Source organism: Leptonotus elevatus, chromosome 8, assembly GCF_054856555.1.
Source record: "Leptonotus elevatus isolate MCC_2025b chromosome 8, RoL_Lele_1.0, whole genome shotgun sequence".
In the NCBI taxonomy this organism is placed as follows: domain Eukaryota; kingdom Metazoa; phylum Chordata; class Actinopteri; order Syngnathiformes; family Syngnathidae; genus Leptonotus; species Leptonotus elevatus.
In genome coordinates, this window is record NC_141246.1 from 1172501 (window position 1) to 1196004 (window position 23504).

Genomic DNA, 23504 nt, shown 5'->3' on the forward strand with positions numbered 1-23504 from the left:
TCACACAGTGCGAAAAAAATGACCAATTTTCCCATCAAATGATGACAAATCAATGTTCAGTCATGCTTTGAGAATATGTAGTGTTGCAGTCAATGGACCCTTTCAAAGCCGTCGAGTGTTGGATAAGAAAACTTTTTTTTCCCTACGGAAGTTGAACTGAAGTAAAACAAAATAATAATAATAATAATAAAACTCCAAACTTTGGCAAGACTAAATGTGAATTTAAGTGGATTAATTTCTTTTAAATATTTAAATTTAAGGAATATTTTTTTTGTGTGGAATTACTAAATGCATCTTAAATTAAATTTTAATTATTTTGTTCAAGATGACAGAATTCGAGTCAAATTGGAGTCATTTCATGCAATTATTTAATTGAATTAAATGATTTGGAGCCATGATAATAAATGTTAAATAGAGGTTGGATTAATTAAATTAAATTAATGAAATTCATTTAATTATATAGTTAAAATTGGGTTTGAATGACATTTCAACATTTTAATTTAATACATTATTTTTTTTTGTGCATGACTGGAATTTATTACAAACCAGAATGTAGATTTTTGTTTTATTTTATTTATGTTTACAGCAGGATGACTAATTTTTTTAATTCATTTATTTATTTGTAATTTGAGGATGCATGGCCGACTGAAAGTTCAGTTGGGGACATTTTATTTTTTCTTTTCATTTTAATTGCCTTCTTTTATTTCTTTTTTTTCTTTATCCCAGAGTGACTAAACTGAACTGAACTTTTTTTTAACTGCAGGATGACTAAACAAGACTGTATTCATTGACATTCTTTTTTTGTCCATTTATTTATTACTACACCATTACTTATTATTAAGTTACTTTTTTTCCCTTCTTTTTCTGTAGAGCTCAGTTCATTTGGTAATTTTACCGATTTGACATGTCATCGTCATTGCTCTATCATTGTTTTTGACGTTGATGTAATAAATTCTTTAAGATGAGATAAATCAGATGGTGGCTGCCGATGAAGTCCTGAAAGAGTCACGTTGGAGCGACGCCTTAAAGGTGTTTGACATTTCTATTATCCAAACATCGATTAAGGGGCCGGCCTTTGGGTTGGTACCGAATGCCGTTGAGCTCTCATTTGGACATTTTGTGGTAGATAAGCTATTCAAGGAATCAATACTGGTGAGGTGGGTGGGATCAACTCAGCAAATGCTGTCTGACATGTTCAAACATTAAGCGACGCCTTATGATGACAAACGACAAACAGTACACCTTTTTCGAAGTTTGGAGCTCCTCAGGGTAACGTTTTAGGTCCGTTCATTGTTTATTCGGGATGACTAGGTAAAGGGGTTCCAATAGGGAGACCGGGGCTAGTTGTCTCACGGGTAAGTTGTCACATTGCAATTTTCTTCTTCACCAGAGGGCGCAACCCAAAAGTGGAATACAGTTTTTTTTGTTTGTTTTTTTACAAATATGTTGGCTAGCGCGTGTCTGCAAACTCGCCTCGATGCAGATTTAGACTGCACGTTACGCCGGTCACAAAAATAGAGCCCGAGGTCTCCTTCGCACTCCTGTTTGCCGCCGCCGCTCTTTGTGTGTGTGTGTGTGTGTGAGGATGTAATGCCGATGACAAGTCGGGGTTGCGGCGAGGCCGCGCTGAGAGAGAAGCTGGAGTATGAAGTCGTCGACGGGAGTATTTAGAGGTCGCTCATCTCGCTTGCGCGCCACGTTGGCGCTGCGGTACGTTCAGCAGACACTTCATGAGGTACAAACTTCGACTTTACAAGCATAATAAAGCTGATTTTTCGTGATTACGCAACGATACCAACACCAAGTACCGATACTGGCAACTGATACCGCAAGCGCTTTTGATGAGAACATAATCAATTAGTACAATGACAGATAACTGTGAACAAAGTCTTTCTTTCTGAGTCGCTTGATGATTTGTTGATGTTTTCCCAAAAAGCCGCAGTGCAGCAACTTACTCACTAGGTTCACTAAGCATGTATCATTAGCATAAGATGCTAACATCTGAACTAAAACAGACTCGAGTCCAAAACACTGACATGCTGGGCAGCAGAATTAGCATGAGAAGTTAACGTAACAGTCTACATCTTCATTCCGTTCTGCGCTTAAAGTGGAACTTAAAGTAGGCATTTTTTATTTATATATCCTTTGTGGCTTCATTAGCCTAAACACAGTATTCTAATTCATGTTTTGTTTCCGGAACAAGAACTAAACCGATTAATGCATCCATTTTCATCCTTCTTCTTTTTATTTATTTTTTATTTGTATTTTTTAAGAGCTCAGTATTGTTCATTCGGTAATTTTACCGATTTGACATGTCATCATCATTGCGCTCTTTAATTTTTTTTTTTTTTTTTTTTACATTTTGAATCTGTGTGTGTGTGTGTGTGTGTGTGTGTGCGTGCGTGCGTGTGAGTGTGTTTTCATCCTTCTCATTGGGCTGCCATTTTGTCCTTCGTCTCCCGCTGCTGTCGACTAAAATTGACGTCAAAGTGTGTTATTGCAAACATCAAAACTCCCGTTTACGAGTTCTGGTCTGGTCAGGTGTGACGTTCGCAATGCGAGCCCACAGCAGTGAACCCTTTAATATATTGCCTGATGCTAAAAATCATAAATCTCTCCCCTCACGAGTGTTTCAGTGTTATTAACACTGAGAAACGAGGGAAAATGAAAAATGAGTAGCAGAAGCTAACGTAGCAGACAATAGCTATACTGGAAATGCACTTGACTTGATGTATACTTGCAAAAACATTTTCGGTGGATAAAGGACGCACAGGGTCAGAGGTCAGACAGTGGAGTCAGTGTCAGTTCAGCATGACAATGACTTTGGGAAAAACAAATTGTTCTTGAGTCTGTTTGTCTTTACTCTAGCGCCTCCCTGAGGGCAACAGGTCAAAAAGGTCACTGCAGGTTGAGCGCAGCCCAATGCGAGCGTGTACAAAAGCTGCTTGATAAGATATCATTTGCTGACAAGTGAGAGAAAATTAAGGGAGGACAAAAACCCCAGAAGGTCATTTAGCTATCGACATCATCCCGACGGACTCAAACGCAACGCACAAGTCACACTCGACCCAAATCAAAGTTCTTTGTTAGCCAAAAGCTGCTTGGTACATTCATTGATGCGACTGCTACGTTAGCATCTCAGGCTAATTGTGCTGCCATTTTTCTCAACTTCTCAGTATTAATTGGAGTCCCAGTTGGTATCGAGCCACTTTTGGCCACAAGCTTGCGGCATGTTAGTCCCATTTGAGTAAAAACGCAGACCCATATGTTAGCGTTGTGCGCTAATTGGCCAGAATTATGTCGCGCATTATTGCCTGAGGAATGAGGCAGTATTGCTTTAAAAAATGAGCACAAGAAGCTAAGGTAGCCTTCATCTTCACTCGATTGGTGTACCTAATGATTCGACAACTTAGAAGAAGGGGAAAGTCAAAAACGTAGTCAGAGTGATGCCTTTCACGTTCTGCCACTTCTCCTGAAAAAAACCAAACACCACCTTTTTCCCCTCACGCTTTCTCCGTCTTGGTCTTTATTGCATGCGGACCCGTCAGCGAGTCGTCCCTCCACGGGAATGAACGGGTTGCCCCGAGGCCAGCGCCGCCTGAGCCCGGCGCCATCGCTCTCTCTTGGAATGTTCAGGAAAAACACACTGTGCAAAAAGGAGATAGAGCCCCTCGTTTCAATCCTTTTACTGTGTGTGTGCGCGTGTGTGTGCGTGTGTAGGTGGGGGGGCATTGGAAATATTCTCTTAAGTCATTACAATTATCCCTTTTAAAAGCAAAACTTGCATTTCAGTTCCCTTCTACTTAATACTGAATGCTTTGAATTATATGCTGTTTAATTGTTTATCTATCTATCTGCCTATCTATCTATCTGTCTGTCTGTCTGTCTGGCAACTAGCTAGCTCGCTAGCTCGTAGCTAGCGAGCTAGCTACTGTTAGCTACTTTAATACAGTGACATACAGCACATACGAGTTTGTTTTTAAAAACAAATAAGCTTCTGTTAAGCATCGTGTTGTCGTGATGTCTTGGCTCATTGTGTTCATATACTGTCTTATTTTTCTTTGGTAAAGAACTGTTTCGCAGCGCCATCATGAGCTATGTTCCGGAATTGCATGCCACGATGCGAGACAAACTCAAACGCCGCTCCTTGACAGCTTGGTTCCAAAAAGTCGCTAGCTTAATATTAACACATAATGTAAAGCCCTACAGAAAATTAGCTAACACTAATGTCATTTTAAAATCATAAAAAAGTAACCGGACAACTCATTTCCGCTTCGTCCCAATACTAATGCAAATTTGCCATTCTCACGTCGTTCTTGCCGGGAAAAAAAAAAGTGTGTCAAAAATCTTTCAGCAAGGAAGCGAAAGTGCAACTGGAACACGCCAAAGCACCCTGCCGACTTTTGTGACAATCCGTCATTGAAATGGTTTATTTATTTATTTATTTGAAAGAAGAATGAAAACAGTTCAATCTTCCAGCGTTGCATTCTTTCATATTTTTGTGTTGTTGGCGAAATGCAAACACACGATTTCAAACGTCGAAAGCAACACATCCGCAAAAATGAATGCGGTGTGACACAGAAGACGATGATCTTGGCGAGAACGCACACGTGCGCGCGCGCGCACACACACACGCACACACACGCTGGCTGAAGTAAGCGCGCGGATTAATAATGCAACGCGTTCCCTGCAGGAGGCTAGTTAGCATTTCAGGAAGATTGCGCCTCTTCCACCGGGGACGCGGTAATTAGGAAGTTATTGTTACAAGTCGCAACTCTCCTGCACACGCGCACGCGCCCGCGCGCGCGCAGGAAGTGATCGCTGAGCAAGAGCTCACAAGCAACTTCGCCTCTGTTTGTTGCTATGACGACGGCATCCTTTGCTTGCTCACAGCCTCTTTTTTTTTTCCTCTTCACTTCATATGTCGGCGCGTGTTTGAAGTCTTGTCTTAACACAACAACATTTTGTAGTTTTCAGCCCCTGTAGCCGATGTATTTTGGCAGCATGAAATGTCCTCGACATGTCTATCAGTTGACCCACAAAATAAAAAAAAAGTGTCAAGAAGCCACGCCCCCAAAACACAGGCGGTCTGCCATTTTGACATTGGCTTTGTCAAGGTTCGTCATAAGACACAAACCTATTTTTACATTTTTTAGGATTTCGGCCCTGCGGTCAGTGTATCTTAGTAACATGAAATTTGGTAGACGTGTCTAAAATGAGTAGACCCGCAAAAGAAGCCACGCCCATGAAGACGCAGGCAGTCTGCCATTTTGATTTTCATATTTCAAGGTTCAACATGACACACAAACCCATTTTTACATTTTAAAGAGGAAGTCAACATGAAACATTTCTTGTGAACAATATTTTATAAATATGACCTCACTCGTCGAACCTTGACATTCTGATTGACGTTACATTTTTAAAGCCGAATCCAACCGTTTTTTATCCATCTCAGGGGGCGGCCATTTTGCCACTTGCTGTCGACTGAAGATGATGTCACAATTGCACAATCGCACGCAATCAGACCTGAGCAACTGTGATGTCATTTTCACTGTACAACAAGTGGCAAAATGGCCGCCTTCTCATATGGATTAAAAACGGCGGGATTTTGCTTCATAACTCATATTCCACTAACGCAGTATTAACCAGAACACCGTATTTAGACGAGCGGGGCTACATCGAACTTATTATTGTGAATAATTGACTTAGCCAGTGTAACTTTAGCAACGTGAAATTTGCTAGACACGTCGATAATGAGCCAAGTTGCCCAAAAGTTGGAAGACGCTATGACTGAAAAGATTTTGGATTTTAAAGGGACAAAGTTTGAAGACTCATCAAGCGCCACAAATTGAGCCACCGTAGCCAGCAGCTTTCATTTGACCTGCCGTTTTTTTTTTTTTTTTAAGTTTCAGCCCAGTTTGAATCCCGCTTGTTAGTTTTGATCGTAGTTAGTCAAGCACATCCCGTTTTTTATTTAGTCCATTTTTAGCCGACTGTATATTTGTTTGTCAGCAGATTATGATGAACATTTCTAAAACTATTTCACACAAAATGTTCTCTTCTCTGTTTGATAAAAAAACAACAAGCGGCTACTACGGCTCAATGCTATAAGCTAGTAAGTTAGCCAGCATTAGTTAGCGGTCGGATTAGCATTAATTGTTGGAACGTTATAGCCGTTGGATTGATGTTAAATTATAACTATCATTTATTTTTTATTTTTTTTTACTTTTAACCGTGAATCCAGCAACTGTCTGCCTCTTGTGTTTGTGCATGTTGCACTCGCTAGCTACAGATTTGAAAGGGGGCGTGTCACTGTGTGTCACATGACAGTGACAAAATCATATCATTTCCGTCTTGTTTTTGTCCGTGAACTATAAACTGTCCATGGATTTTAGTCCAGTTTTGACTCGTCTTCATTCGTTGTCGAAAATGCACACTAATTTAGTCCATTATTGTTTATTAATGAGTTTTTTTGTGGGTAATTTACAAAATTGTGAAAACCTTGAGTTTCCCCCGTAACGTGTTTTCGGAGCACGGCGTTGAATTTTCTCTCTCTTGAGGTCGCCACCTTTTTCACGTGACATCGCCGTACACGGACGAGACCGCATTGCTTTGTCACCGGACGCCAGCATGTAGCCGGCGGCGCGCCCTTGAGCGCTCGCCGTGACGCACAAAAGCCTCGCTCGGGCCCCCTCCCCGCCGGCCCAAGCAATCCGGGCCTGATTGTGAGGGACCATCTCTGCGCTTTAATGCAATTTGTCGGGGGGGGGGAGGAGCCAGAGAGGGATGGCCGATGTATTGACTTCCATATAAGAGCAAGGCTGCGGGGGCTAATCTCATTTGGGCTTGCTGTGATGAGATTCTGGCCTGTTTTCTCTCCAAGATGATGTGACTTTGCTCCTGACATCACATCATCTCTTTTTCCAAGTGTGTGTGTGCGTGTGTGTGTGTGCGCGCGCGTGCGCCATTGTGATTTTATCTTGCAAGTGTTGTGTTGTTCTCACTCTAAACGTCTTCCTTGATTTTCCTCCATTTATGTCACACAGCTTTTTTTTTTAAACGGCATTTTATTATGAAGGCCCGAACATACGGCGGATTTTTGCTTTTCTGAGCTTAAAAGCTCACCAAATTTTGTTCATCCTGGTGGAAAACGTATGTCCGATTAGCGGGTTGCGGGTGTGACGTCACGCGTGTGGGCTCGGGAGCGACTTTAACAAAATTTAGCCCCCAAAGTCGGTTTACTTGAGCGAGTTCAAATTTGGTAGGCGTGTTTATCGGGAGGAGATGTCATGCCTGGAAACACGCAGGAAGTCTGTTAGCAACATGCAGGCTACACAAAAAATTCAAAATAAAATCCATCCATCCATCCATTTTCTGTACCGCTTGTCCTCACAAGGGTCGCGGGGGTTGCTGGAGCCTATCCCAGCTGGCTTCGGGCAGTAGGCAGGGTACACCCTGAACTGGTTGCCAGCCAATCACAGGGCACACAGAGACGAACAACCATACTCACAATCGCACCTATGGACAATTTGGAGTGTCCAATTCACCTGCCATGCATGTTTTTGGAATGTGGGAGGAAACCGGAGTACCCGGAGAAAAGCCACGCAAGCACGGGGAGAACATGCAAACTCCACCCAGGAAGGCCGAAGCCCGGACTTGATCTCACAACCTTTGCACTGGGAGGCGGTCGTGCTAACCAGTCAGCCACCGTGCCGCCTAAAAAAAATAAATAAAATAAAAATAATAATAATAATAATAATAATAATAATAAATAAATAAATAAATAAATAAATAAATAAATAAATAAATAAATAAAATAAAAGATTAAAACATTTTTTAAGTATGGGCAATGTTTGCATGCATTAACGTCATTTTCACCAACATAAATATGATATCTATTATGAGGAGAGAAAAAAAGTCTCAAGAAGCCATGCCCAAAAAGTCTGCCATTTTGTATTGAAAGGTCCATTTGAGGGCAAATGGAGTCCTTCAAAACTCAATGCATCCGAGCCATTTAGTTCTACAAATTGAAGTGTGCATACCAGACAGATCAGTGCTGCTGAATTGCAAAACTTTTCAGCTTTTTGTCATTGGATGGAAGCCGAGCTTGGCAGTGATTTGATGACTTATCACAAAACACAAAAAAACTCCACAAGGCCATGAAAAAAATTCTACCCCGGAAAAGAGTTTGACTTGGCCACATCAAATTTGGTAGACATGTCCAACTGCCGGGATAGGCTCCAGCACCCCGCGACCCCTCGTGAGGAATAAGCAGTTCAGGAAATGGATGGATGGACGTCTAACATGTGGAGAGCCACAAAAAAGTCTTAAAGAAGGCGTGCCCAAAAAGATGCAAAGCATAGCAAGACGGCCATCTTGGGTTGAAGGTTCCATTTGAGTGCAAATTCTAAGGAATCCTTCAAAACTGGATGCAACATGGAGATTTGCTTCTACAAATTGAAGTGCCATTAAATTGTAAAACTGGGGGTGTCAGGCCATTAGAATTTTTAATCGTAATTAATCGCATGACTTCAAGAGTTAACTCGCGATTAATCGCAAATATCTGTTCTAAATGTACAATAAAATATTCCCCCCCCCCAAAGTTTTCATGCTCTTGTTAACATAAAAGTGGGGAAAAAAGTAATATAAATATGGCTGAATCTTTTAGTAATTGATGATAATTCATAAAAAGGAGTTATAATTAAAAATAAAAAAAACAAGTGTGATACTGATTTGTGTGGAGGTCATTTTTTCTGCACATTTTTCAAATTGTAAAATACAACTTGACCGCCGTCTCCACAAATGTATGCATTATTATTCATTTTATTACTGCTCAACTTTGACGTGTCTGCTGCGTCGCGGCGGGAATTTCCCCGAGTTCAGGATTTCCAAGCGAGGGCCGTTCATTAATCGTGCGTTAAAAACACGAGTGGCGTTGAATGAACTTTAAACGAACGCACTCATTTTGACACCCCTACGTACTAAAACGTTCGAGTTTTCGTTATCGGCTTCAGACGGAGCCTGACGGTGATGTTTGACGACTCGACATAAAACAGCAAACCCTCATCGACAAGGTTGCAAAAGAATTTAGGCCCGAAAGCCCGTTTCTGTCCCTCCGAGTCCTAATGAGGAAAAGAAAGCGAAAATGTGCCGCCATCGTAAGATCCCCTTTTTTGCCATTTCCTTCAAAGACCACCAAATATGAACTAATGCAATGAGACGTCTGCCCGCATGTGTCCGCCCGATTGGCTCCCGGTGCGTCGTTAGCCAGGATTCCCGCCGTTGTCATGGCAATGCACGTCTGCGAGAGATCTAAAGGGGTGTGTGTGTGGGGGGGTGATAGAGGAATAAGGATCAGCTAACACGGCGACAACTGCGCTTCGGTCTGGAATCCGTGCCATGGAAGCCCCTTCCTGCCACCGTCCCCAGCGACCCCCCCCCACCCCCCCCAGCGGCCATTCGCACTATACATCGGACGTCATTTTCAAATTGCACATCTGCATCTTCAATCAATAATCACCATTAATTGCGCTTCATTCAAGTGACGTTTTGTTTTAGTTTGTTTAACTTTAGCAAGAATCCTTCTGAGTGAGTCAGAATACAGGAACATTTCATTACTAATCGCATGGTCGTTTAAAAAAAAAAAAACGGTTGTTTTCCAAAAATAAATGCCTCACTATATATAGTAAAAAAAAGTTGTGTTTTTTAAACACCTAACTTTACATGGTCGTTTAAATTTTTTATTTTTATTTTTTACACTCCTTATTTTCCACATGGACGCTTAAAAAAAACAACAACCAAGAAAAAAAAAAAACTTACTATATACGTGTTCGTTTTGGAAAAAAAAGCATGCCTTGGTCATTTTATTTTATTTTTATTTTTATTTTTATTTTTTTAAATAAAAGCTTTGCTACTATTCCTGGTCATTTACAAAAACGTAAGAAATAATCAGCCTTACTATACACAAGTGTTTGTTTGTTTGAAAGAAAACCCCACACCTGACTCAGGTCGTAATTTGAGACGGTCAATGGTCATTGCTCTGGGGCCCCCTGCTGGCTAAGGGGCCCCAATCAATGGCCTGCCTTGCCCAATGGCAAACGACGCCTCTGCATGCGTGTGTGTGTGTGCGTGCGTGTGTGAAAAAAACCCTTTTCTGCGATGCTTCATAATTCAGACGGAAGATGAAAGCGAGTCCGTTTGACTTTGAAGTCGCGGCTGCAGGTTTGTTTGCTCAACTGCAGAGAGGACCAGGTGTCCGTCAAGATGGCGTCGTGTGTTTGTGTGAGAGCAACTTGAGAGTACAGTTTGATCGCGCACGTCGACTTTAATCGCTCGGTTTGTGCGCGTGTAATGACAGAACGAAATCCCTCCTCCTCCGCACAAGCCTTTCCTTTCCCACAATGCCACGCGTTTGATACAATTGCTGTCCCGCTGCGTGGTGGGCGTGCGTGTTGATGCCGCGAGTGAGAGACGAGCGTCGCTCTCTCCGACAGCTGTTGGTGCGACACGCAACCCGAGAGAGGCGTTTATTGTCAGAGCTCTCGCATCGTCGCCCGTCTCACTTTTGACACTTTCTGACGATGCGACGTTGTTGTTCTGTCACGTAAACCGCTTGCCGACTTGTCGTGTCCCCGTTGCTAGTCACAATATTAGGTACACTTGCCGGAGCCAGTATCTAAATTTCTTGTCGAGTTGTAGCTAATATTTTGGATGATTTCTTACAGAGAATTCGTTCAAATTAACGTGAAAAATTACCTGAACCGAAAAAAAAAAAAAAAACATGAACAGCTTCAGCGACAACGTGAGCAGTAATCGTGTTGTCAACGGCAACAATTGCGGCGGCGGCGGCGGCGGCGGCGGCGGCGGCGGCGGCGGCGGCGGCAACATCCTCAACAATGTCGGAACCAGTAAAGCTGAATAGGCATTAATAATGAAACAAATAAACACAAACTGAATATGAATTAGGACTTGTGGGAGCTGTTGAATCCGAAATAGCACCAGATTTTTTAAAAATTTATATTTGTTATGACATCAACAGGGACAACGTGACGTGTTGCGAGCTGTAAAAAAATATATAAGCTCCAGAACCAAAGATGACGACGTCGATGACATCACGCGGCAGCCAACAGCGTCGTCAATATCAAAGTCAACATCGGCAAATTGAGTTCATCGGCAAAATAACGTCGACATCGTCGTCAGCACGAAACTGAAGGAAGCTCAAACATAACAATCAGCATCGAGCGACATCGGCGCCGTCCGAACCAACATGGCCGACCTCACACGTCACGTCGCGGAATGTGAAATGTCGCGTTGGAGGTTGTCGGGAGAGCGCGGGGGCTCCGTGACGTCGCTTAAGAGACAAATGAACGTCACGTTTGCTTTTGATCGCAGATAGGTCGAACCGCCGCCAGCACGACGATGACAGCCTCTGATAGATTTTCAAACAGCAAAAAACAACAAAAACAAAAACAAAACAAAAGACTGTTTTTCGTCATTGTCAAGTCAGATAGTGAAGGAATTTCAAAAAATCAGCACGCATAAAGATAAGAAAGAGAAATGCTCCAATGGATCGCCACGTTTTGTCTCTCACACGTTTTGGACACGGAGGAAGGCGGCCATTTTGTTTCGAAGCAGCTCATTTTGGCCCATTTCACAAATTGGAGCCTCGCGGTTTGTCATTCGCAGAAAACCCAACCTCCTTGTTTACAAAATTCGCTGACAACTTTGAGGCAGTCACTCTGGCGCCACCTGCTGGAATCTTGAAGATGCTTTTAGTTAAGGATGTTTTTTTTTTTGTAGCTGCGTTTTGAGTTGTTCTGTTTTGTTGACGCACCATCAAAAGTAAAAAGTGAAAGCAGGCTATGTTTTTTTTGTCGCTTACCTCTCAATGCAATGTCGAGCCAACGCACGATGCCGTTACAATTTCACAACGTTTATTATTGTGTGTAAACATTCAAACAGGAGTTGATAGTGTGCATGAAAAGTGCTTGTCATGGTTATTACAAAAGAACTCCACAACGAGAATCCAATATGTTGTCGTAGTGTTTTGCAGCTTTTAATGGGCAATCTTGTCATCACGTTCAGCAGCGTGAAACGAAGAATAAAGACAAAATAAGACAGTTGTATCATAAATAAATGACTAAAACTGAAAATAAAAACGGATATACAAATAAATAGAAATAGAAATAAAAACAACTATATATATATATATATATTTATATATAAATATATATATTTATATATAAATATATATATATATATATATATTTATATATATATATATTTATATATATAAATATAAATATAAATATAAAATAAAATATAAAATATATATATATTTATATATATATATATATATATATTTATATATAGATATATATTTATATATATATATTTTTTTATATATATATATATACATTTGTATTTAATATGTATTTATTTATTTATTTAGAATTTTGGCAGTTTTGATCCTCCACGAGTCAGCCATGACCTTGCTAACACACACATTCACAATCACAACACTCCAAACTCCAATTAGCAGATCATTCGACGGTAATTCCTTTAAACTAGCAGCATTAATCACTTGAGCCTTCAAATAACACTTTAACATTTGAATAAACAACATTACACAAACAGGCGTGGCCTCTGTGGGAACGAGCAAGCGTTTCACGGCGTGTTTGAATTCGAAGCGATCTTTTGCCTTCTCTCTCTCTCTCTCTCTCTCTCTCTCTCTCTCTCTCTCTCTCTCTCTCTCTCTCTCTCTCTCTCTCTCTCTCTCTCTCTCTCATCTTGGCATTGCAAAACTTGCAGTTAGGACGCTGACTCCCATCACACAACTCAACAATGTATTTATGTACTTTCCCAATCGCATGTTGTTTCTTTAGGAACGTTACGGGAACAACGTAAATAACAATGGCAGCGTACGTCCAAATACAGTTTCTGCAAAATGTATTAAACTGGAAATGATTTTTGAGAAATGAATGTCATCGTTATGTTAGTAACAACCAAATAAATAATATCGAGCAAACTTGTCATGACAGTCGGAATTCCTTTTAAAACAACCAGACAGCAGATAGAATGAAAACAGCAGAGGTCAGAGAATTGAACCCTGCGGAACACCATACGTTCTATGATACATGTGAATTCAGATTCTGCACATTTGTCTGGCCAATATTTTTTTTTTGCCTGACAGTTAGCATGAAGATATTACAATTCTCACACCATTACAATTAATTACAATTGCCCACATCACATGCACGGCCGACTGCGTCATCCGCTTCAATTTGAAAAAAAGGAATCAAATCAAATTTTATTTTTCCGTGGGTAGTCTGTGGTCGGTGCTGGATTTCGCTTTCCTTTCTTTCCTTTGATCCTTCCTCGGGTCTCCTGACATCCTCACGACTCGAGCTGGATTCTGAAGTATTCGGTTTAGGTGAACGGTATGGGATTTTTTAATAGGTTTTAGGTGAATTAATGAGTACACACTCACACGCATGCACACATGCACACACACGTGCACGTGCACATACTCACGCACATACAAAATAAAAAAATAAAAAATAAAAAAAAGAGAGAGAGCAATGATGATGACATGTCGAATCGGTAAAATGACCAAATGAACAATACCGAGCTCTCGAAAAAAAAAAAATTAAATAAAGAAGGGTTAAATTTCCAACGAGGTTAAGAATCACTGATGTACAGTATGTATGATAAAATGTGCTCATGCATTCAATGTGTAGTCACAGCCACAGTCGGCCTCTCTGAAGCCAACATAAAACCCACAAATGAAAAAAGCCCCCCCAAACCCCCCCCCCCCCACACACACACACGCACGTCTTCTCTCCGCATATGTGCCACAATCCCCGCATGATTTCCAGAGAGAGTTTCTGCTTAGCATCAGCTGGCATCCAAACGAGCTGACTCAACACACACACACACACACACACACACACACACACACACACACACACACACACACACACACACACACACACACACACACACACACACACACACACACACACACACACACACACACACACACACACACACACACACACACACACAGATGTGCGGCAAAGCAAGTGGAAAGAGGCTTTTAAACCTTCGCCCGAGACTTTCCGAGATGACTTTTCAGTTGTGCCACGTGAGCATCGCGCCAGTCAACCGTTGGCCGCTCTCATCAAAAGCCGGCATCGACGTTCGGGGCGTCTTCTCTGCCGCGATGTGTGACTGGCGCTGGGCCAATGTCAAACGTCTGTAAAGTAGCGTTCCTAAAGAAATAACAAGCGATCGGGAGAGTCACCCCCCCCCCCACCCCACGCCGTGCTCTCGGCATTCAAGAGTTCTGATCGACCCTTTAGGAACGCAACCGCGGCTTACCTTGTTTTCTTTAAAGGCGTTTCACATCGCTCGGCAGAGAGGCAGCCGCCATTCTCGGTCACTACGCACCGGATGCGTCGCCGCGTAAATAACAATGGACAAATAAAGTTTCTACAAAATGTTCTAAACTGGAAATGATTGAAATGGCCATGAAACAACATGAACACATCATCATCACGAGAAAAACGCCGCGGCCTGGGGGGGCCCTGAGGTGTTGCGCTTGCTCTGTTCCGGCGGGGGTTCGACGGCTCCCCTCTTTGGTGGAGATTTTCATGCACGCCAGATCCGCCACACCGGCATCTACCGAAACTCAGACACAATCTGTTTCCTCCTCAGGTCATTGAATCGGTGGAGGCTGCCTGGTGTCTGCGGATCTCACTCGGCTTCGTCTGTCCTTCCTTCCTTTTCTCGGTCTCTCCTTCGGTCTCTTGAGGCCTCCCTGATTTTATGTTTTTTGGATTTGTTGGGGTCTGGATGTTTCTTGGGCTGGGGAGGAGTTCTGGTGGGGGGTGTCTGGTCGGTGCTGGATTTCGCCTTCCTTGGTTTTCTTCGGTCCCCTCGGGTCTCCTGGTGTTCGGTTTAGGTGAACGGTATGAGATTTTTTCTAATAGGTTTTTGGTGAGCTAACAAATACACGCACGCACGCACATACACATACTCTCCCACACACACACACAAAAAAAAAAAAAGGAGCAATGATGATGACATTTCCAAATGAACAATACTGAGCTCTAAAAAAAATAAAAAAAATAAAAATAAAAAATAAATAAAAATAAAAAAATCACGAGAAAAACAACTCAAATCAATGACGTTGAATGCAACTGTGAAACGGCAGCACAGTCAACGAAACAGAATCCTCTTAGTTCTGTCCAATGTGCTCGGAGGGGAATGCTGTGTAAAGCAGCGCATTTCGCCTCATTAAACATTAAAGCGATATTATTGCGCTATCTCATCCTAAAGTCACGCTCGCAAAAGAGGTTTATGAAGGATCTTATTATATTGTGAAGATGTAAATGCAACATAAAAGTGTGTCCTGATCAGCAAAAGGTCCTGAAGCCAATCACGCTAATGAGATCCGCTGGGACGTGCGCGTGCGTGCGTGTGTGCGTGCGCGCGTGTGTGTGTGTTTGCTTCCTTCAGATGTACTGTACTCTTTTTTTTTTTTTTTTCTTCCTGTGTCATAATGCGTCGTCAACGCGTGTGCGCGGTGGCGACGAGGATGATGGCGAGTTATGAGACGTTAGGCGGGGCCGTAATCAAAATGAATTACGGCTTGTTATCATGTCGTGATCGCGTAGATGTTGTCGCTGGAGCGATTTGGTGTCTTTAATTCATTCACCGGCAGCCGTTTTCACTGAAGCAACCCCCTTCGCTCCCGGCTGTTTGACTGAAATTTGGACTGATTTTGCAAGGCCCGCAGAATATTCTGTTCTATTGCCATAAAACATGGAACCGACCAAAAGAAAGATTTGAGTCTCTTCTTTCATCAGGGAAAAAAAGTTTCCGTTTTGCAGCAATTAGCATTAGAATATCGCTCACTTTCATCTTTATTCACAAATCTGTTGAAAACAATGGAAAAAAATAGCTTTTTGCAACATGGCCCTGGTTGATATCTTAAAATGAATTCTTAAAAATAGATAAAAACCGAGTACATACATTTTTGGGACCATGGCAATATTTAAAATACAACGTTTTTATACGATGGGAGCAAATGAGTTCAAAGGGAAGTCCGTTCAAAAGTGCTCTTTGCAATATTAATATACAATTCATTGCGGCCCCACTCATCTAAGCACGTTATTCTAATTAATATTGCGTATGTGGAATATGAATGATGCAACAAAATCTGCCCGTTTTTATCCATCTCTGGGGGCGGCCATTTTGCCACATGCTGGCGACTGAAAATGACATCACAGTTGCTCAGGTGACAACCAATCACGGCTCAGCTGTTTTCTGAGTTTCATCAAGCGACATTGGCAAGCTGAGCCGTGATTGGTGGTCATTCAATCGATATCAAGTGACAAAATGGCTGCCCATGAAATGGATAAAAAGTGGACAACATCAACAACAACTTTGTTCACATCAAATACACAAACGAGTTGCGCAATTCAATGCTTTTGCTTTTAGCTTGTTTTTAATACAGCTTGGAAAATTAAACCCGTCAAGCAAAGCATCAAACAATCTTCTGGACTACTTTTACCTTGTCACTTGTTGCCAGGAAGAGTTCACATATTTTCTGATAGTTAAGTAACCTTGCCACTTTTTTTTCTCACACTTCTCTTACATATGAAATCAATATTGTTAGATTGCTGTATTAATCGCTTGGCTTCATTAAATTTGCCTTGTCACTAGTTGCTAGGCAGAGTTCACAGGTCTCTGCAGGTGGATAATCACTCCACTCCCCCTTTCCACCCCCTGCTGGCGTCTTGACACTTTTAGATGCATAGATTGGATCCGGAGAGTCTTTTCGGACTCTCTCCTACTCGCACGGAGACGTTTCGTTTATGAGGAACGCGCGCCGATGTCATATTTGCTCGACGACCTGCGATGCGATAAATGTCAGCCGAGATTGCGCCGGCTGGATAATTGATGAGCTGCTGAGGCGGTGACGAGCATTGCCATAGGAACGGGGGCAGCGCCAGCGCCACAGCGGGTCGAGTGACGGATGGCCCCGGAGTCTGAGCCGTAATAGTCAAGTCCTGCCTAGCAACAAACCACAAAGTTCTTCTTGAATCCCTGTGGGCAGTTATATTCGAGCCCTTTGAAATCTGCCCGGCAACATGCGGAGGTGCTGTTATTATCAAGCCTGGTGAAAATTGCTTAATAACAGCAGCAGGGAGGGAATAATCAAACCCTACGAAATGCGCACACACCTGGGCAGTTAAAATCAAGCCCTATGAATTCTGCCTAGCAACTAGCAAGCAGTACAGCGGCTACAACTGAATCCGGTGAATTCTGCCTAGCAAAAACAGTGGGGCAGTTCAAATGAAGCCCTAAAATGTCTGCCTAGCAACAACTAGCCCTGTAAAAACTGCCTAGCAATAAGTGACTGGGTGTGTCTTTTGAATAAATAAATAATACAAATATATTATAAAACAGCAGGGAGGGAATAATCAAACCCTACAAAATGCGCACACACCTGGGCAGTTAAAATCAAGCCCTATGAATTCTGCCTAGCAACTAGCAGTACAGCGGCTACAACTAAATCCGGTGAATTCTGCCTAGCAAAAACAGTGGGGCAGTTCAAATGAAGCCCTAAAACGTCTGCCTAGCAACAACGAGCCCTGTAAAAACTGCCTAGCAATAAGTGACTGGGTGTGTCTTTTGAATAAATAAATAATACAAATATATTATAAAATAATCAAATCAATAAAAATCACATGCCCCGCAGCTCTCTCATCTCTTCCGCTTGGGGGAGGCTTGAGGTGACGTGGCGCCAATTTTTCACCGCGATGCCTGTCATTGTGTGTGCGAAAGTTGGAGTGATGCAACCTGTGACGGATGAGGCCTCCGGGGAAGACGAAAAAATGCTAATGCGCACGTCCACGCCTTATCGAGCCGCTCGCTTGTGGCATCTTGCCAGCCGTCGCCGTTCTGCCCGCTGCGATACGGCCGCCCGTCGACGGGCGTCTGAAACGGTGCGCCGTCGTGCCCTTTGGCAGCGCGTCCGTCAACTTCTTTGCACTTCTGCTGTGAACTCTGCTGCCTTTTCTTTTCTAGATAGATTCATGGGACAGTATAATAATAAGCCTATTCCTTTTTTGGCCCATTTTTGTGTGTGCTGATTTCGACTCTTTTGCCACATAAGAACAACATGGATTTTTTTTTGGGGGGGTTCTCATGTTTTTATTTGCTATCGTGGACGCCAGGAAACTTACCAGGCTTATATGCAACATTTTTAACATTAACATCATGCAAATCTATACATCCATTTACTACGGCTTGCCCGGGTCGCGGGGGCAGCAGCTTCAGCAGGGAAGCCCAGACTTCCCTCTCCCCAGCCACTTCAACCAGCTCCTCCGACGGGATCCCAAGGCGTTCCCAGGCCAGCCGAGAGACGTAGTCTCTCCAGCGTGTCCTGGGTCGTCCCCGGGGGCCTCCCCCCGGTGGGACATGCCCGGAACACCTCTCCGGGGAGGCGTCCGAACCATATGCCCAAGCCACCTCAACCGGTGGACCCGCAGCTCGTGACCATAGGTGAGGGTAGGAGCGTTGATCGACCGGTAAATCTCCTTCTTCACCACAACGGACCGATACAGAGTCTCCCGCTTCCTGCATCACCCTGAAAGACCACCCCCCCCCCCCCGCCTCCCCATTTAGACCGCGAGCCACCGGATGAATGGACTCGGCGGGCTGATTTCTCAAGATGGTGATTTGGGCCTAGCCAGGGTGAAACACGGGACGAAGCGGCTTCCAGCGCGGTTGGATAATTGTGCGTAGGTTGTTGGCACAACACAACTCAGGCCTCGGGGCAGCGCTGGCTAGCACTTCCCCTTTTTGCTTTTGTTCTCGCGCCTTTCCTAAATTTCCTTCCTTTTCCCCGTTCTCGAACCTTCCACTTCCTTCCTCGTGCCTGTCATGTCGGAATGACATGGAAAAATAGATGGCGTAGCGTTCCCCGGATGACGCTCGGAGCGTGACATCTACCTGATTAAACTGGCATCGCGTCTCTCCTCCTCCCCCTGCGGTTTTGCAGGAAAAGAAACAAAGATTTAGATCGTTTGCTTGTCGAGAAAAAGGAACTCCTTTGAAAATAAAAAAAGTTCTTCTCCGGCTTCTAAACATTCTTATCTGAGTCCCCGAGCTACACTCTGCCAAGGATTTCCTCATTTTGGATTTTGATTCCAGTCGTTGCAGCATAAGAGCGAATTTCCATTATCGCCTATTCTCCTTCGTCTGCTCGAGAATTGCCGAGAACCCTTTAAAGAGACGCCGGTACCATTATTTTTAATAAAGTTATTGCTTAGATTGAAGCGCAAGACAAGCATCAATAGGATTTTGCAAAAGATTGTTGTGAAAAATGGCGTTGTTCAAAGTTGGGTTGAGAATTCTGACGAGAACCTTCCAAACAGACGGCAGTGCAATCATTTTAATAAATAGCGTTTGAGATATGAGAGTTCAAAAAAGGACAGGAAAATATTGTGCATCATGAAAAGTTGAAAGAAGTTGACTTGCTTAGACGTAAACGAAGTTGACGACTGCTTGAGTTCTGATGGCAACCGCCATCACAGACCCGATCAATTAATGCTCTTTCACGCACACTCTAAAAAGGATTGATTGATTTACTTAAATGTAACATGTAATTGTTAATCAATAATTTCCTGAATGCCGGGAACGCCCCCTTTGAACTCTGAAATCTGAGTTGAGAAGTTAGAGGGGGGGGGGGGTTGGACCGGGGGGGGGGGGGGGTTGGACCTCATCATCCATCCATCCATCCATCCATTTTCTGTACCGCTTGTCCTCACAAGGGTCGCGGGGGTTGCTGGAGCCTATCCCAGCTGGCTTCGGGCAGTAGGCGGGGCACACCCTGAACTGGTTGGAGACACAGAGACGTACCACACTCACAATCACACCTATGGACAATTTGGAGTGTCCAATTCACCTGCCATGCATGTTTTTGGAATGTGGGAGGAAACCGGAGTACCCGGAGAAAAGCCACGCAAGCACGGGGAGAACATGCAAACTCCACCCAGGAAGGCCGAAGCCCGGACTCGATCTCACAACCTTCGCACTGGGAGGCGGACGTGCTAACCAGTCAGCCACCGTGCCGCCCATGTAATTGGTAATCAATAATTTCCTGAATGCCGGGAACGCCCCCTTTGAACTCTGAACTCGACTTCACCGACCGGTTAAAATCTGACGTCACTTGTTAATGGCGAACCTCATCATGAATGGCAAAACATAATTGACACCGTCACAAACATGTGTTTCTATTTATGCACCGTGACATAAACGTAGTAACCCAAAGTGATTTCGACTGACTGCGTCAACCAGAACGACTGACACTTGATCAGAATCGGCCCTCTTTGCTGTTTACGTTCACCTCGAAAGCTTTGAGGTCGGAGCCGGAGAATCCAAGTGGGAGATGTCCAATTTCCCATCCTCCTTGAATGCAGCATTGGACTTGCTCTAAGACCATGTCTTAGGCCCCGCCCAGACGGAAGCGAAGCCGGCTCGGTTCCTCAAACAGACCTCGTGCACGCGGAAGCATTTCAAGACTTGCGCGCGTGTCCAAAAGAAGACGCTGAGGACAGAGTGTGATCTTTCTTCATCCCTGTTCTAAATTTGTCTGGAGGTGTGAATTGTACCGAGTTCATTTTTTTGGATTTAATAAACCAAACAAACTTAAACAAATGTATCGTAGAAATACGACTGCTCAAGAGAACCCTCAAAATAAATGTTGCTCCCTTCAATTTCCGGAAACAGTAAAAGCACATTTCGACAAACTAGTACAGCATATTTTTTTTCCTGCTCCAAGTTGAATATTTAGTGCTTTTTTTTCACAGGAAGGTGCATGTTAATTAAATCGGCGATGTTTTTTCCCATCTATCGAAGGCGGTCCATGCATTATTCATGATGGGGAGTCCATTCATTTTGGAGCGGCAACAGTGAGCCTCCTGTTTTACTACCTGAAGCAGATCAAGATTGACTGCAAACGTCCACGGAGGAGCGCGATTATATCACCTTCGGTCTCGCTTTTCTTGAAAACAGCTCGCGCTTTTCATCGCGCTCGCTCTCCGTCTCGCCACTCCGGAGCCGCGTCAGGCCAAAACGACTTTACATATTTAATGTGTCGCCGCGGGCTGAAAGGCAACAGGCAATCCTCGGACGCCTCCGAAGAGCGCCGCTAAATGATGCCGCTGCTGCGGGGGAGATCCTCGTCTCCGCCCTCGCGGGGGCCTTTTTGGCCGCATGCTTTTTAAAGACTCCGGTTTGAATTTGAAATGAGATTTAGCAGATGCGCCTTTTTCTCTCGGACTGAGCAAAAAAACGAAATGCTTTGCAGACAGACAGACGACGATTGCGGTGTTTTTATGAGAGCGCCAATGGCGGCGCGGGCGAGACGCGTGGCTGCTCGAACCCTGACAAGAACTCAAGATTTTGCTTGCGTTTGTAAGGTAGTATGATAATGTTTGGAAAAAAATTGATAGACTGAAAAACAACAACATTGTGCATAGTGAAAAGAGAATGACTGCTCGAACCCTGACAAGAACTCAAGATTTTGCTTGCGTTTGTAAGGTAGTGTAATATGTTTGGAAAAAAATGGATAGACTGAAAAACAACAACATTGTGCATAGTGAAAAGAGAATGACTGCTCGAACCCTGACAAGAACTCAAGATTTTGCTTGCGTTTGTAAGGTAGTGTGATATGTTTGGAAAAAAATTGATAGACTGAAAAACAACAACATTGTGCATAGTGAAAAGAGAATGACTGCTCGAACCCTGACAAGAACTCAAGATTTTGCTTGCGTTTGTAAGGTAGTATGATAATGTTTGGAAAAAAATTGATAGACTGAAAAACAACAACATTGTGCATAGTGAAAAGAGAATGACTGCTCGAACCCTGACAAGAACTCAAGATTTTGCTTGCGTTTGTAAGGTAGTATGATAATGTTTGGAAAAAAATTGATAGACTGAAAAACAACAACATTGTGCATAGTGAAAAGAGAATGACTGCTCGAACCCTGACAAGAACTCAAGATTTTGCTTGCGTTTGTAAGGTAGTATGATAATGTTTGGAAAAAAATTGATAGACTGAAAAACAACAACATTGTGCATAGTGAAAAGAGAATGACTGCTCGAACCCTGACAAGAACTCAAGATTTTGCTTGCGTTTGTAAGGTAGTATGATAATGTTTGGAAAAAAATTGATAGACTGAAAAACAACAACATTGTGCATAGTGAAAAGAGAATGACTGCTCGAGCGCTAACAAGAACGATAAAATAGACTAGGGTTGCGTCATTTCCAGAAAGTTGTTGCTTAGGTGCAATAACACATGAAAGTTTGGTTGACAATTACACGTAATGGAAAATTTGGACTTTCAATTTGGGATGTTAAGACCTGCCGCTGCTTGAGTGCAGATGAGAACCCGAGAATGAGATTTGTGCTTCCTCCACAGTAAAATCTTGGGATGTTCGGATTAGAACTGCTGCTGCTCAAACACTGACAAGAAGCTGAGAAACGGAACGTTTAGAGACATGCAGTGTTTGGGTATAAATTTTCCATCATCATCATCATCTTCGTCATCATCATCATCGTCGTCATCCGAAGGGTGACGGTCTTTTAGCGCGGAAAGTAAAAAGTAGAGAAAAGTCAGTGCTCGAGCGCTGACAAGAATCATAAAAACAGGCTGGATTTGTGTTGCTTAAGGGCAATAATGAAAATTTGATTACAATTTGAAAAGTAGAGTAGAAGTAATTTTATTATTATAGTTAATTTTAATTATTTGTTTTGTATATTATATTTGACAACTCATTGCAAGGGAGGCCGTAAAAGATTGGCGAAAAGATGATTGAAAAAGTTTGGTTTTGAGTGCTCAAGCGACAACAATCTTGAGCGACCATCATTTTACAAGAACGTTCTTGCTTAAAAAGCGTACGTGACAATTAATTAAAAAAAAAAGAAAAAAGATTGGCACCACAAAATGTTGAAAAAATTGACAATGGTGAGTGCTCAAGCGCTGACAAGAACTCTGGAAAGAGAAAATGACGCGGAGATGCCATTACAATGCAGATTAGCATCAGAGCGGCAGGCCTTGAACCGCGTGGCACCCGAGCAACCTCTGGGCCACGTTGGGCTGTGAGCTAATGAGTGGTCGGCTGCGCGGGTTAGTCCGGAGAGGATTTTCCTAGCGAGGAGGCCTGCGACCTTTCCTGAACTCGAATGGTCTCTCGGAGGTGAGAGAGAAGCCAAACTAACCACGTGGGAAGGAGGGAAGGCTCTAATTAAAAATGAAATGAAAATATGCTCTCAACTCGTACGATAACTTTTATTTTGACACAATTTAAATTAAATAAAAACATTGAATTTCAATTTTTTTTCTGTCAGTATTCTGTCAACGACTGGCAACGAGTCCGTCGTTTTTCTGTATGTACGTTGACCGCTACCCGACAATAATATTGCT

The 23504-nt window shown here is 43.0% G+C and overlaps 1 protein-coding gene across 2 annotated transcripts in view; it reads left to right on the forward strand.

Moving 5' to 3' along the window:
• LOC147169149 (protein ELFN1-like) overlaps positions 1 to 23504 on the forward strand; it is a 79907-nt gene that overhangs the window by 15065 nt on the left and 41338 nt on the right. The window lies entirely within an intron of this gene.